Genomic DNA, 11,666 nt, shown 5'->3' with positions numbered 1-11,666 from the left:
GCCGTTCTTTTTTTTTTTTCTTTTTTTTTACGCGGGTTTATATTTGCTTTTGTAACAGCGGGCCGCTGGCCGGTCGTCACTGGAAGGACCGCAGCCATCCGCGTGCCGGCTGGAACACCTCCATCTGACCCGCGCAACAACGACGTGGACTGTACGTCGTTGTTGCGGGGTTGACTTGAAGCATCCATGACGGTTAGGCGCACGTATTTAATCGTGTTGTAAACGTGAATACCCTGGCAACGCACAAGTTTCATAAGAACACAATATATCCGGGCAGCACCCAAGAGAAGGGTTTTATAACCTTTGCGTTCGTTTTTTTTATTATTATTTTATTTTCTTCACCCTGCTCCTTCGGAAACACGATGTAGCCTGATATGAGGAAAGGAGGAAACGGCGGGTGTAGGACATAGCGAAGGAAGGTCAGAAAACTCTAGAGAAAGACTTCTGCTACCCTTGAATGGGGAAAGAGAGGCCTGGACACGAACGTCTCCAAAGCTAACCTCTCCGCACTCGCTCCTTCATCCACCCCATGTTTCGATTGTTTCGAGACTTCGAGCGGAAAATCGATCTCCCCCTTCTTTCATTCATCCTCTCTCGATAGAGCACGTATATATTATATTCCGCTCAGAAAGCCTGGTCCCCTTATGCCGGCCGCCTTTGGCTACTTTCTTTCACTCTATCCGTTTTCGCTTTTATTTTTTATTTTTAAGAACAAACTATTAAACAATAAAGCATAATGGAACGACGGGAGAAGCTTGCACGGAAAGCGGAGATTCCGTATTCCGCAATAACTGGATTTCCAATAAGCCAAAAAAAAAAAAGGGAGGAAGTGTGCCCTTCCTATGGCTCGTTCGCTACAGCTCCAAAGACGTCGCCGTAGTCGGCCCCGAAATAAAGGACATGCGCGCGAAGAGCCAATATTTGCCTGGCGAGTCTGCCTGCCCGGATCTCACTGCCTATACATCGGTGTGCGCGCACCCGTGTGTGCTTCCCTATGTGTGTGCGTGTGAGAGTGTGTACCAGCGTCGGGACTCGTCCTGCCTGCGTCTGCACTAAACTCCCTCCAGCCTTACGCTGACAGTGCAGTGGGGGCTACGCGCTCGTTGGACCAGTCATACGCCTAGGTTTCGTCACGTGACCGCCCTCCAGTCCATGCCCGAATGTAGAGAGCGGTGTCAGGTGATGAAAAGGAGGCGATTGGTTGGTCCGGCGAGTGCGTAGCTCCCGCCGCACTGTCAGCTCAGGGGCGACTAGAGTATAGCGATGGCGGCGGCGGCGGCGGCCCTGACGACGAAATTCTGAGGGACTGCTGTTGACACGGCCAGGGTCAGACTCCTTTTCGCATCAGAGCGTCTTTTCTGTGGGCAGAGCGTACTTTCATGACTTGCGTGCACGCCCCGGGTCGGCCGTGCTGCGCGTGCCTAAGAGAAGCAACCAAGTCGCGAAAGTTCAGAGAGGCGCGTGAGTTTTTATTCGCGGGCCTTGGGGCAATTCGAATCATCCGGTAGACAGAGCCGTGTTAGAAATGAAGGTTCTTGCCAAGAAGCCCTCGTTGACGGAAGGAACCGATCGTGTTGGTGGAACACCTGAAGTTGGAATTGGAGTTTGGAGAATGCGATGTTTGAGTCGTATTCATCTGCGACGTCACAACGCGCTTGGATAAATTTTAACTTTGTTGTTGTAATGAGTTTCGTTCGTAATGTTTCATAAAAAAATCTTTGCGAACCATCATTTTTGCTCTACGTATCAGTCGTTACTTTTTTATCATGAGCACAGGGATGCTTCCCTGCCCAGCTCGTGGAGTATCACCCATTGCAAACCCCATCGATGATCGACAATAGTACAAGATGCTACGATAATTTTGTTTCCAAAACAGTTATGAATATTTGCATTCATTCGGGCGGTAGGAATCTCCGAGGCGCCTGCGACCTCCGATGTTGAAGTTCTCACCTGGTTTAAACAAAGACAACAACATTTATTTCTTGTTTTGTATCCGTTCAAAAATTCATAGGAAAATGCTCCCAACTTTTTGATGCTTCTTACTGCGTCTAATATAAAAATCGAAGAAACCAAGATCGTCTCGGGAAGCCCGAATGGATAAACCTATCGTCATTTCGTCTTTGGGAAGAGATCAAAGGATGTTTCGAGCGAAGGCCAAGTCAGTGAACCATATATTCGAGATTCCGAAACATATCAGATCTGCGGTAGTTCTACCGTCAGGGCGAGCATTCCACTTTACAACATTACAGGGTATCGTAAGGACGCGGAGTCAAAGCACAGCGCAAGGCGACGAGCGCATGCTGGAAATGGAGCTTCTCCTGTAGATGTTATGCTGCATCAGGCAGTCAAATTATAGTCTGCGTTTGCATGAAAGCTATCGTAGTGCCAAAGTCAAAGCCAAATTTGTTGTTAGATGTTTAGTAGACATCACGAGCTGAGACTGCCAGACTCTTTGGTGACATTGTACTCACACTCTGTGGAGGAGGAATTTTGTCTGTATGGTGCATCGTTCTGTTAGCCTATTGAGTGTTTAAAGACCGACCTGCAGAATCGTCTTCTGCAGGTTGCTCTGCAGTCCGGTTCCCAGTTTGCTACTTTCCGGTTTCTTTCGCACTCTCTCCCTACGTGAGCGGGTCTCTAAGCTACTCCCAGTCCCCACAGAAAGGGGGAGGGTCTCCCTTTTTCTCGAACGGAAAAGAGGAATAGAGGGAGAGTTTCCCGTTTCTGGCTGCTCGTCGGCCTTTAACGTGCATCACCCAATAGCGAATCTACGACCGTATGCCGCTACAATGCCAATCCAGATCAAAACGGGCAGTGGTGGGGATTGAACCCAGGATTCCTGGGCGTGAACTAGAGCATCAAATTGAGATTTGACGACAATGATTAGGTTGAAGAGGAAGAGAAAGTCCGGAATTATTGCGCTTGATTGGTCTCCTCTTGATTCGATGCGCTTGCGTCGCATCCTTGCAAAACTGGGTCACAAAGATAATTCCATAGCTCATAAACGCGCAGTAGTATACTTTGGGGAGCAATTGGCAACCCGCGCGAAAAGCTTCTAGCTCGTGTTCAACTCAAGAAACATAGTAAAAACAAAAGTGCGGCTCCACTCGGAACATGACTAATTTTCACCATTCACCCGTTGAATTAAGAGATATGTAGGTTCACCTTAGATTAGCTGTGTTATTTTGCCAATACGTATGCACTTCAAACCTCAAAAGCACTGTCTTTTTTTTTCGCTCTGACAATCAAATTTTGTTAGAACTACTTCTCGCAACAAATGAGTAACGCGCAAAACTTCCTTTTTTTTATGTGTCAACGGCTAGTTGGACATGGCTGCGTTTGGCTGTGCATTCCTCGCTTTTAGAAGTGGGAAGCTCGCGTCGCAAAACTGGTTCAAAAACTGGTTCAATTGTCCGTTGAACTGCTGCTTTCTTGTGAAGGGTTTCTGCTTCGGTTGCTTACCAGTTACAATTTCCGGCGAAACTGAGATGAAGAAGGCCTCGGACAATTTCGACACGAAGTTCGCTCTCCGGGACGAGAAAGGGCGCGCGATCAATATGAGCGGGAATTTGACCTTTTCTCCTCTTTTTTTTCTTTCTTCTTTTACTTTAACTAGCGATTTATTAACCTTCGGGTCAGCGGGTTCGATCGGTGACGCGATAAATTCTTGCCGACGCCAATTAGATTTTATCAGAAGGGGGCGGAACAGAACCCGGCAGGCGACAAGTCTCGCCTTTCCGCAAATTTCGCGCTGATCGCGATATCGGACGCCGTTTGTCAATGTCTCCTTCCTTCTAACATGATCATCACCGCACGTTTTATCACGCACCTTGTCTGCCGGAGGTGGGGGACGCGTTTGTTGGCTTCTCTGTTTTTTTTTATCGGAGAAAGAACGTTTAACAAACGACACTGCTCGCATCTAGAATCGCTTGTACACAATAACGCACTTCCGACGCTATAATTGGCCAGATTCAGGCGTACCCATGCTAGAACCATAATACACCAAAATAATTTTATACTTTTAAAAACACTTGGCAAAGTAACCTTCAAATATACGGCATGAAGCTTCGTCTGTTCCTTGTGCACCTCGTGCGTTTGTTTACCCGCCAAATGCGCCCACGTGCTTTTGTTTACCCCCTACCTCAACCGATGACGACATGGGCTTGGCTGCCTCGTCATCGCGCACTCTCTACGTGTTCGCCCTGTTGACCATTCATTGGCGTACCCGTCCCTGCGCTTCCATGCGCCGAAGACGCGTTTTGACACACTTGCAGGCAGTGTAGTTTCAGTTTACTCATCGTACACTAAGCGTATCATTTTAGTATGTACACTATGGTTGTGTAGGTGGCTGGTCGACGTACGGACCGCGCAGCTCAAATACTTGGGTTGACTAGGGCCGGGTCCACCAATGAACAGCCGTTTCTATCTTGTCGGCGATCGGTGTTGCTGGTTTTGTCGGCCTGTATAGTCAAACTGGGCGTCGTAGTGAAATGCGTTCCGTTTCTGGGACCGGCGACAACGAGTGAATCTTGACGCGAAGGCCTAACTGAAAGCAGGCGGGCGTCGCCAAGATGCGGCAGTTTACGCGCGTTTCGTTTGATACATCCTGCAGGGTTGAGCTGGTGCTGTGTGCAGGAAATCTGTCCGCATTTATCGCGTCCCTGTCACTATTTACGCCTTCAAAGTACCGGCGATATGTTTCGCTACTGTTGAACGATAATCCAAACGTTTGTACTTATACTGGCAGCTTTGGAAACGCATGGCGTTACTTCCTTAATACTGTCAGGCTTATTGCTCCGGGATTGGCTATCTGGTGTTCTTATCGGCTAAAGCTGAAGCCCGATTGGCTCAGGAGCGATAATAAGATGCCCACCAGGCATTTCTTATTCTGCCAGGTAGTATAGTCGTAGCCTCCTTCATAGTTTACGTCGCCTGCATCTTTTACCGCTCAGTTTGATAGCGTCCGTTTTATTCTAACTTTAAAACAATAGCAAAAGCAACAACAACTTCAATTTTTGGGTGTTTCCTCCAGCTAGCAGTCTTAGCGACTTCTATTTTAAAACAAATCTGAATTGCAAATGTTCGAACATTCCTGGCTACGTCTGCTTCTCTTCGAAACAACAGCGAGTCTACGCGCTCACTACGCGCATACACCCACATTCCACAAACCAAAGAAAGGTCGATTTCCAAGCAAAACCGCAATGCTTGTTTCGTTTCCGCGGGGACCGTTGTCCTTCCCAAATATATACGAAAGCTGGAATCCAGTTTCTCCGAAACTTCTTCATGATACAGTTTACTTATACAATTCCCCGGAATCAAAAACACAAATGACAGGAACTTACGCAGAATTTACGTTAAAAACAAAATCATCTCCCATACGCAAGAAAAAAAAAAAAAAGAAAGGGTCCAACAACATTCCTAAACTGTTCTGAACACGCGTACATGCCATGCGGTATAAATCAAACCTTGCGATGCCCCAAAACACACGATAAAACATTCGATTACGTAGAGCTTTTTTTCCATTTCTTTTTATTTTTCTTCTTTACTCTTTTGTTCAGCGAATAAAGGCGAACTCGAGGCTCTCTCATACTCGCAAAAGGTCCTAAAACAACGGATCTACAAAGGAATGTTTTCTACTCTTTTTTTTCTGACGGAAAAACAAATAAGAAACAACGGCAAAGATGAAATAGCAGACGACGCGCGATTAAATTTTTGCTTTTTCCCACTTTTTTTGTTTGTTCTCGTCGTGAACCAACATGCCAGCTCGTGTCCGATTTATTTGAAACACATTCCTGAATGCCACCCAGAGAGGTTCCTCCCCCCCTTTCCTCTTCTTTGCATCCGCGTACGCTTAGGAATGCACAATGACAGCACTCCAGCAAGCCCCCGTCCCCCTTTTCCGAACCCCTCCTTTCCCCCTCAAAAAGTACGGACGCGTCCCGGGCCGTACACAAATAGCGAGAGCGATACCTTCAACCTGACCGGAACGAAAGTCTGTGCAGTGCACACGCCTGACAAAACAGGCGCCCGGCAGCGGGAACGCGCATAGCAAAACAACGAGCCCCCGGTATGCCAGTACAAGTTCAAAACTGCGCCGTACATCTCAGCGTGACCGGGGTCCGAACCGAAAACCAGCCGATTGCGCGACCACCCCTATAGCTGTTTGCGTGCATACTCCAACTCCGTTTCACCGTACGATGGACCGCGGACAACGCTACGAGCTATCCAAGCCAATCCAATGCCGGTGGGAGTATCACGTGATCGCCGTGACGCGTCGTCACTCGATACGGTGGACCGCATGGAACTGGCTGGAATGGGTCGCAGAGTCCACCGCACTCCATCGTAAATTAACGCGAAATATCGATACAGGAACAAGAAATGAAATCGACCGAGAGCGGGCGATCCCGCGCGAAACTTGTTATCGGCTTTTCTCTCTGCGGGGAATCAGTGTCTGCGGTGGTGGTGGTGGCTTTTCGAATGCCATTCATTTGGAGACAAGCGTCGCAGCCTCGATCGTTTTGTCTGCGCTCGCGATATAAAGGAAGGGCGCGGCTGGAAAACGAGAATGGAACGGTGCACACGAGAACGTTATGGGTTGGTAATTTAGACAGGTGTAGTCACGGACAGGATAAGAACGGCAAGAAGGACCTTTAGTTGTCCCGCCTCCAGAGCGACCTTCGTCAACGCTTCGTCGTTTCGTGAGCCTCGAGCGTGGACACGCAGTCGAAGCACAACGGAAAGCAGCGACCGGGCGCTGGAGGCCGGACATTCCAAAGAGATTCCCATTCATTCTCATCTTCTCAATGGGGACATTTAGAAAACCGCTACCGCGTACCGCACTACTGGAGTTCTTGAAGCATGCTTTTAAGCGCGCCCCCGGATGATGCCGTGAGCGAGGGGCGCGCACTTAAAAGCACGCTTCAAAGGTTCCGGTAGTGCGGTACGCGGAACACGGTTAGGCTGCGTTATCTGCGACGCCGTTTGAGGTTCGCAGCGGGAAATTTTGACCGGTGCTCCGATTTTTGAGAGCGTTCTTGGCTGCTGATTGGACGTGGCGACAGCGCTTGAGCGTAATCGATCGATGAGACATTCTTGACCCGTTCACGAGTCTTTATAACCGCGCAATATTTTGGTGACGACGTCTCGCCAACACACAAATAGCGAGGCAGACCTCGGCGCCTTTGATGTGCTTGTTCTTAGCACTCCTTGATTCACCGTTCGATGTTAGCTTGCGTACGGCAGCAGAACAACTCGAGATTTGCAAACGAAGTGCGAGTTTATATTGGCTTTCAACGTGAGATAGCAGACGATCACGATATCTGCCCACGACCGATCTCACTTCGCCGCGGTGCCTGGTTCACCGCAAACAATTAACGTTTTTACCGGTCTGTTGGTAGACGCTATACGGTATTTTCTTGCTATGTTTCCGTCTGCGAATATGCCTCCTGCAATGCCCAGGAGGCGCTGCACAAAGGAACTTGTAAGGACTTGTTTTGGATAGTACAAACTTGAGCGTCTCCAACTGTTAGATATGTAGAAGCGTGCCAGCTCTGGTGCGGAACGCGAGATCACGAGGAAAGTACAAAGAAACAACAAAAATTCGAACGCCGTCGATGCACAGGTCAAAGTTAAGACGCTGAGCGTGAGCCAAGAGACGCCGTTTCACGCGTTCCAAAGTGAAAATAAAAACACTTTCAGCCTTTCCACTCTGGTGAAGAAGGAAGACCAGCGAAGCTGTACTACGGTGGGAATGAAGTAATGGCCAGCCGCCAGTCGGCAAGCAAGAGTGGAAAGGCTCGAAAGATTGTCGCCATCTAAATGCTTCTGCGGCAACCAGACAACCGGCAAGCCAGTTGTCTGGTTGCCGCCGCCACTCATAGATGGCGGTAGCTGTGCAGAGTTTTGTGTCATCATTTGTTTGCTGTCGGACACGATATTGGGGAAACTAGTTCTTGACAGCTTCACTGTAAAATGAAAGCGTCGGAACCGCCGGTTTTCACCGCCCATGAGATACGAGACGGGTACCCTAGCGGTGGTGGCCTAAATCCGGCACTTTCAATTGTCTCGAGGCGTTGAATCTAGCCGATTTAGGAAGTCCAAAGGTGTTTTTCCGTTCTTCTGCACCACACAGAAATAAAGAAATAATAAAAAAAAGCCAAGTCAACGTGCCATAAGTAGTGCGAGGCCTAATCAGGTGAGTTTGTACTATACACAAAATGAGGGCGCCGCAGTATGTTCAAAGCTTCAGCGCTGGAGACCCATGGCGCTCCGTGGCAAACGAACCGCGTTCTTCGCTCGCGTTAGCAGACGAACCGTCCACGAACGCTAGTTTCTCTCGCTTCGCGAGAGGCAAATTAGATCTCGCTTTCGCGGTGGCCAAAATCGGAACCGGAGAGAAGCGTGGCGGTTAGCGTAAACACCTCAAGTCAATATTTTGTTTTGTTTCAAAGCGAGGCAGATCGGAACTACCTCAGTTTGAAACAAACTCAAATTGAGGGAGAGAAGCTGAGGGAAGGGAGGAAACCTGAACGTCGAGCATGACCAGAACCGATGGCGGCTCAATCTAGCGCGTGCTTAAAGCGTCTATAACAAGTTGGTTGACGGCGGTTTAATGGCACCAAAGCCTCCATGTCTATAACGTGGCGTGTTTTGCTGTATGCCTATAAAAGAACGTCTAAACAGAACACAGAAAACGCCGCGTTCCCTCAATACGCGGCATATGCCATACCCCAATCCGCTCTTGCACGATATATATATATATATATATATATATATATATATATATATATATATATATATACAGGTTTTTTTTTTAAGCTTAACAGATTTGTTTAAGAAAATCCGTGAAAGTTACGCTTATGCCGCTTGAGGAGGTGAGTTATACGACCAGGGGGACATATTATAGGGGGCTGATCCTAACAATCAGTCGACTAATTAATTAAAATTCGTTAATTAACTTTTTAATTATTGAAAATAGACATATGGTTCCAATTAGAAACTTGCTCAGCGTCATCGAAAACCGCTAAATCAGTCATTTTCAGAAAGACTTTGAGCGCGTGAGAAGCGTAGTATTGTACTAAAGTTACCACTAGTGGAGCAGATACAAGGCTGGGGCTAAATAAGAGACGGAAAACTCGCGCGGGGCGCCTTACCGCAACCGCTAGCCTTGTACCTGCTCCACGAGTGGCAACTTTAGTGCACTACAACGCTTCTCACGCGCTCAAATTCTTTGTGAAAATTACTGATATAGTGGTTTTCGATGACGCTGAGGAGGAGGAGGAAAATTGGAACCATATGTCTATTTTCATTAATTAAAAAAGTTAATTAACGAATGTTAGTTAATTAGCCGACTGATCGTTGCGATTAGCCCCCTATAATATGTCCCCCTAGCCGTATAGCTCACCTCCACAACCGGCATAAGTGTAACTTTCACGGCTTTTTTAAAACAAATGTGTTAAGCTTAAAAAATAACACCCTATATATATATATATATATATATATATATATATATATATATATATATATATATATATATATATATATATATATATGTATTTATTTTTTCTCACCGGGAGAAAGCTTTTGCTCGTTTTTGCTCGCTTCTTTTGGACAGAGCTTTAGAGCGTGCCCATCAGGTGGGTCCGGACAGTCGCTCACACGCTCGACTGACTGGCTGTCGTCAAGGCCTCCCCTGTTGTTGTAGGTCCCGAATCTCCCGTAAACGAAGAAGGGAAGAGACGACAGCCAGGAGGCGAGTAGGATAGCCGTTCTGTTCCCGTGGTTCATGTCCAAACTGAAAACAGACGCGCACACCTGAAATTCACGGCGTATGCCGTGCACTTCGAAAGCACGGCTAACTGCTATGTCCTACCTAAAGGATACCTCACAGAAATCTCTAACCCACACCAGCCTGAAAGGCCGCTAGAAAACAGACATGCATTAGAGTCTACCGACTCTGCGTTTTGTTGCCTGCGTATGCACAGCTCAAAGAAAACTAGGATGACAGATAAAGTAAAAACTGATGCTCTGAAATTTGACGTCGATGCACTTATATTTAAAAACAATTAATAATTTGTTAAGGGTTTGACGTGGATTTAACTGTCATTACGTATGCATACACTCCTTCTGCCTTCGTAAGGCCTAAAATTTTGCTAAACGAAAAAAAAAATTTTTGTGCAGAATATAGAGGCGATCACCTGGGTGCATTAATAAATTTGGTTTGGTCAAGCATCGCTCTCTTCTATATTAAAATGACGTAAAAAAAAGATGTTTAGTTTCTTCTTTTTTTTTCTTTTTTCTTAGGACGTTTAAAATGACGCCAAATACGTTTCTTGACAGATAATTAGGCCGTTTGAATATTTCTTTTCAGATGCCCGCTTCAATGCAGCGAGAAACGGATGTTCTTCACATTAAAAAAGAACAAAACGAACGTTTATGTCGATACCTCGCCACCCCATTTAAAGAACAAAAATGACGTCTAGAAACAAAGGACAGAATTCAGAATGTGGTTCCCATGGCAACAAGCCTCTGTACTTGTCTTCTAATAGATTATGTACATTGTTTTCGTAGGAGAAAATAAATTGAAAGTACTTGTAAGTAACGATAGACGCCATAAACAAAGCAAAAAAATAAGAAAGCTCCTCCACATATGCATTTATTTATTCAACATTGCCTCAAGGTAATACATTCAAGAGGGAAGCATGCTTTCAGAAACTTCTACAAAGCGCACATAACAGTACAAGCATGCTGGAACAAAACAATATCTGTCATCAGCTGGTAGGGGTGGTACTGCGGAGCCCGAAACAACAAATGCTTCCAGCATGCGAGGTTTTACGCTCGGAATCAAAAGAGAGCGGGGGAAAGGAGCCACAACATATTTCCGGGACTTTGGAGTTTCCGGTGCGTCGTAAACCACCACGTAAACGACGCTGAGAAACGGCTTGGGAGGGATTATTTTTTTTTATTCGCCGTCAAATTCTAACTGCGTTCGACAAGTTTACAAGAGCGATAAAACTGGCGCAGCAGCTCGTAAAAAGCGCTTTCAAATGAGATTGCTCGAGCGACCCACCACCACTATAGGAGGAGAACGCCTTGTAACGCGCTTCGGGAACTCTGCGAGGATGGCACTTCCAGCGGCCGCGACTCAACAGGCGCTGCCTGATGCGCCGATCGAACGAGACTCCACGAAGACGAAGCTGTCGATACCTGCAGCGCCGGCGAGGCGTTTGACTTCTTTCTTGCGGCATCGAGTGCACTTGGAAGGTTGTACGACTGTCATCATTGGCACGCTCGAGAAAACAAGGTATGCAGATGAAACAACTTTCGTGTTCATTCGGTTTCCTTGTTGGTACCATCACACTGATTATCTCCATCTGAAGAGAAAAAAATATATATATAAATTCCCACTGAGGTTTTAGTTAGTATTATGTAGTTCACTCATCACACCCGTCTTGAACGTCGAGCTGTACTCGGGGAGGCTCCGGTAATAAATTTTATTTTAATAAAATTAACTGAAGATTTATCAATGAGATTGTGACATTCGCAACCTGTTTTGTATGAAGTGTCATATGAACAAATATTGAGGTAACAAAAATATTATCGAAGAATGAACATGCACAGGAGGCATTTTGTCACAATTATGGGCCGTTAATGGGAAGCGTTTTTCT

Source organism: Ixodes scapularis, unplaced genomic scaffold (genome assembly GCF_016920785.2).
Source record: "Ixodes scapularis isolate PalLabHiFi unplaced genomic scaffold, ASM1692078v2 PGA_scaffold1__304_contigs__length_218370807, whole genome shotgun sequence".
NCBI classification, from domain to species: Eukaryota; Metazoa; Arthropoda; class Arachnida; order Ixodida; family Ixodidae; genus Ixodes; species Ixodes scapularis.
Note: the sequence above shows the minus strand (reverse complement) of the source record.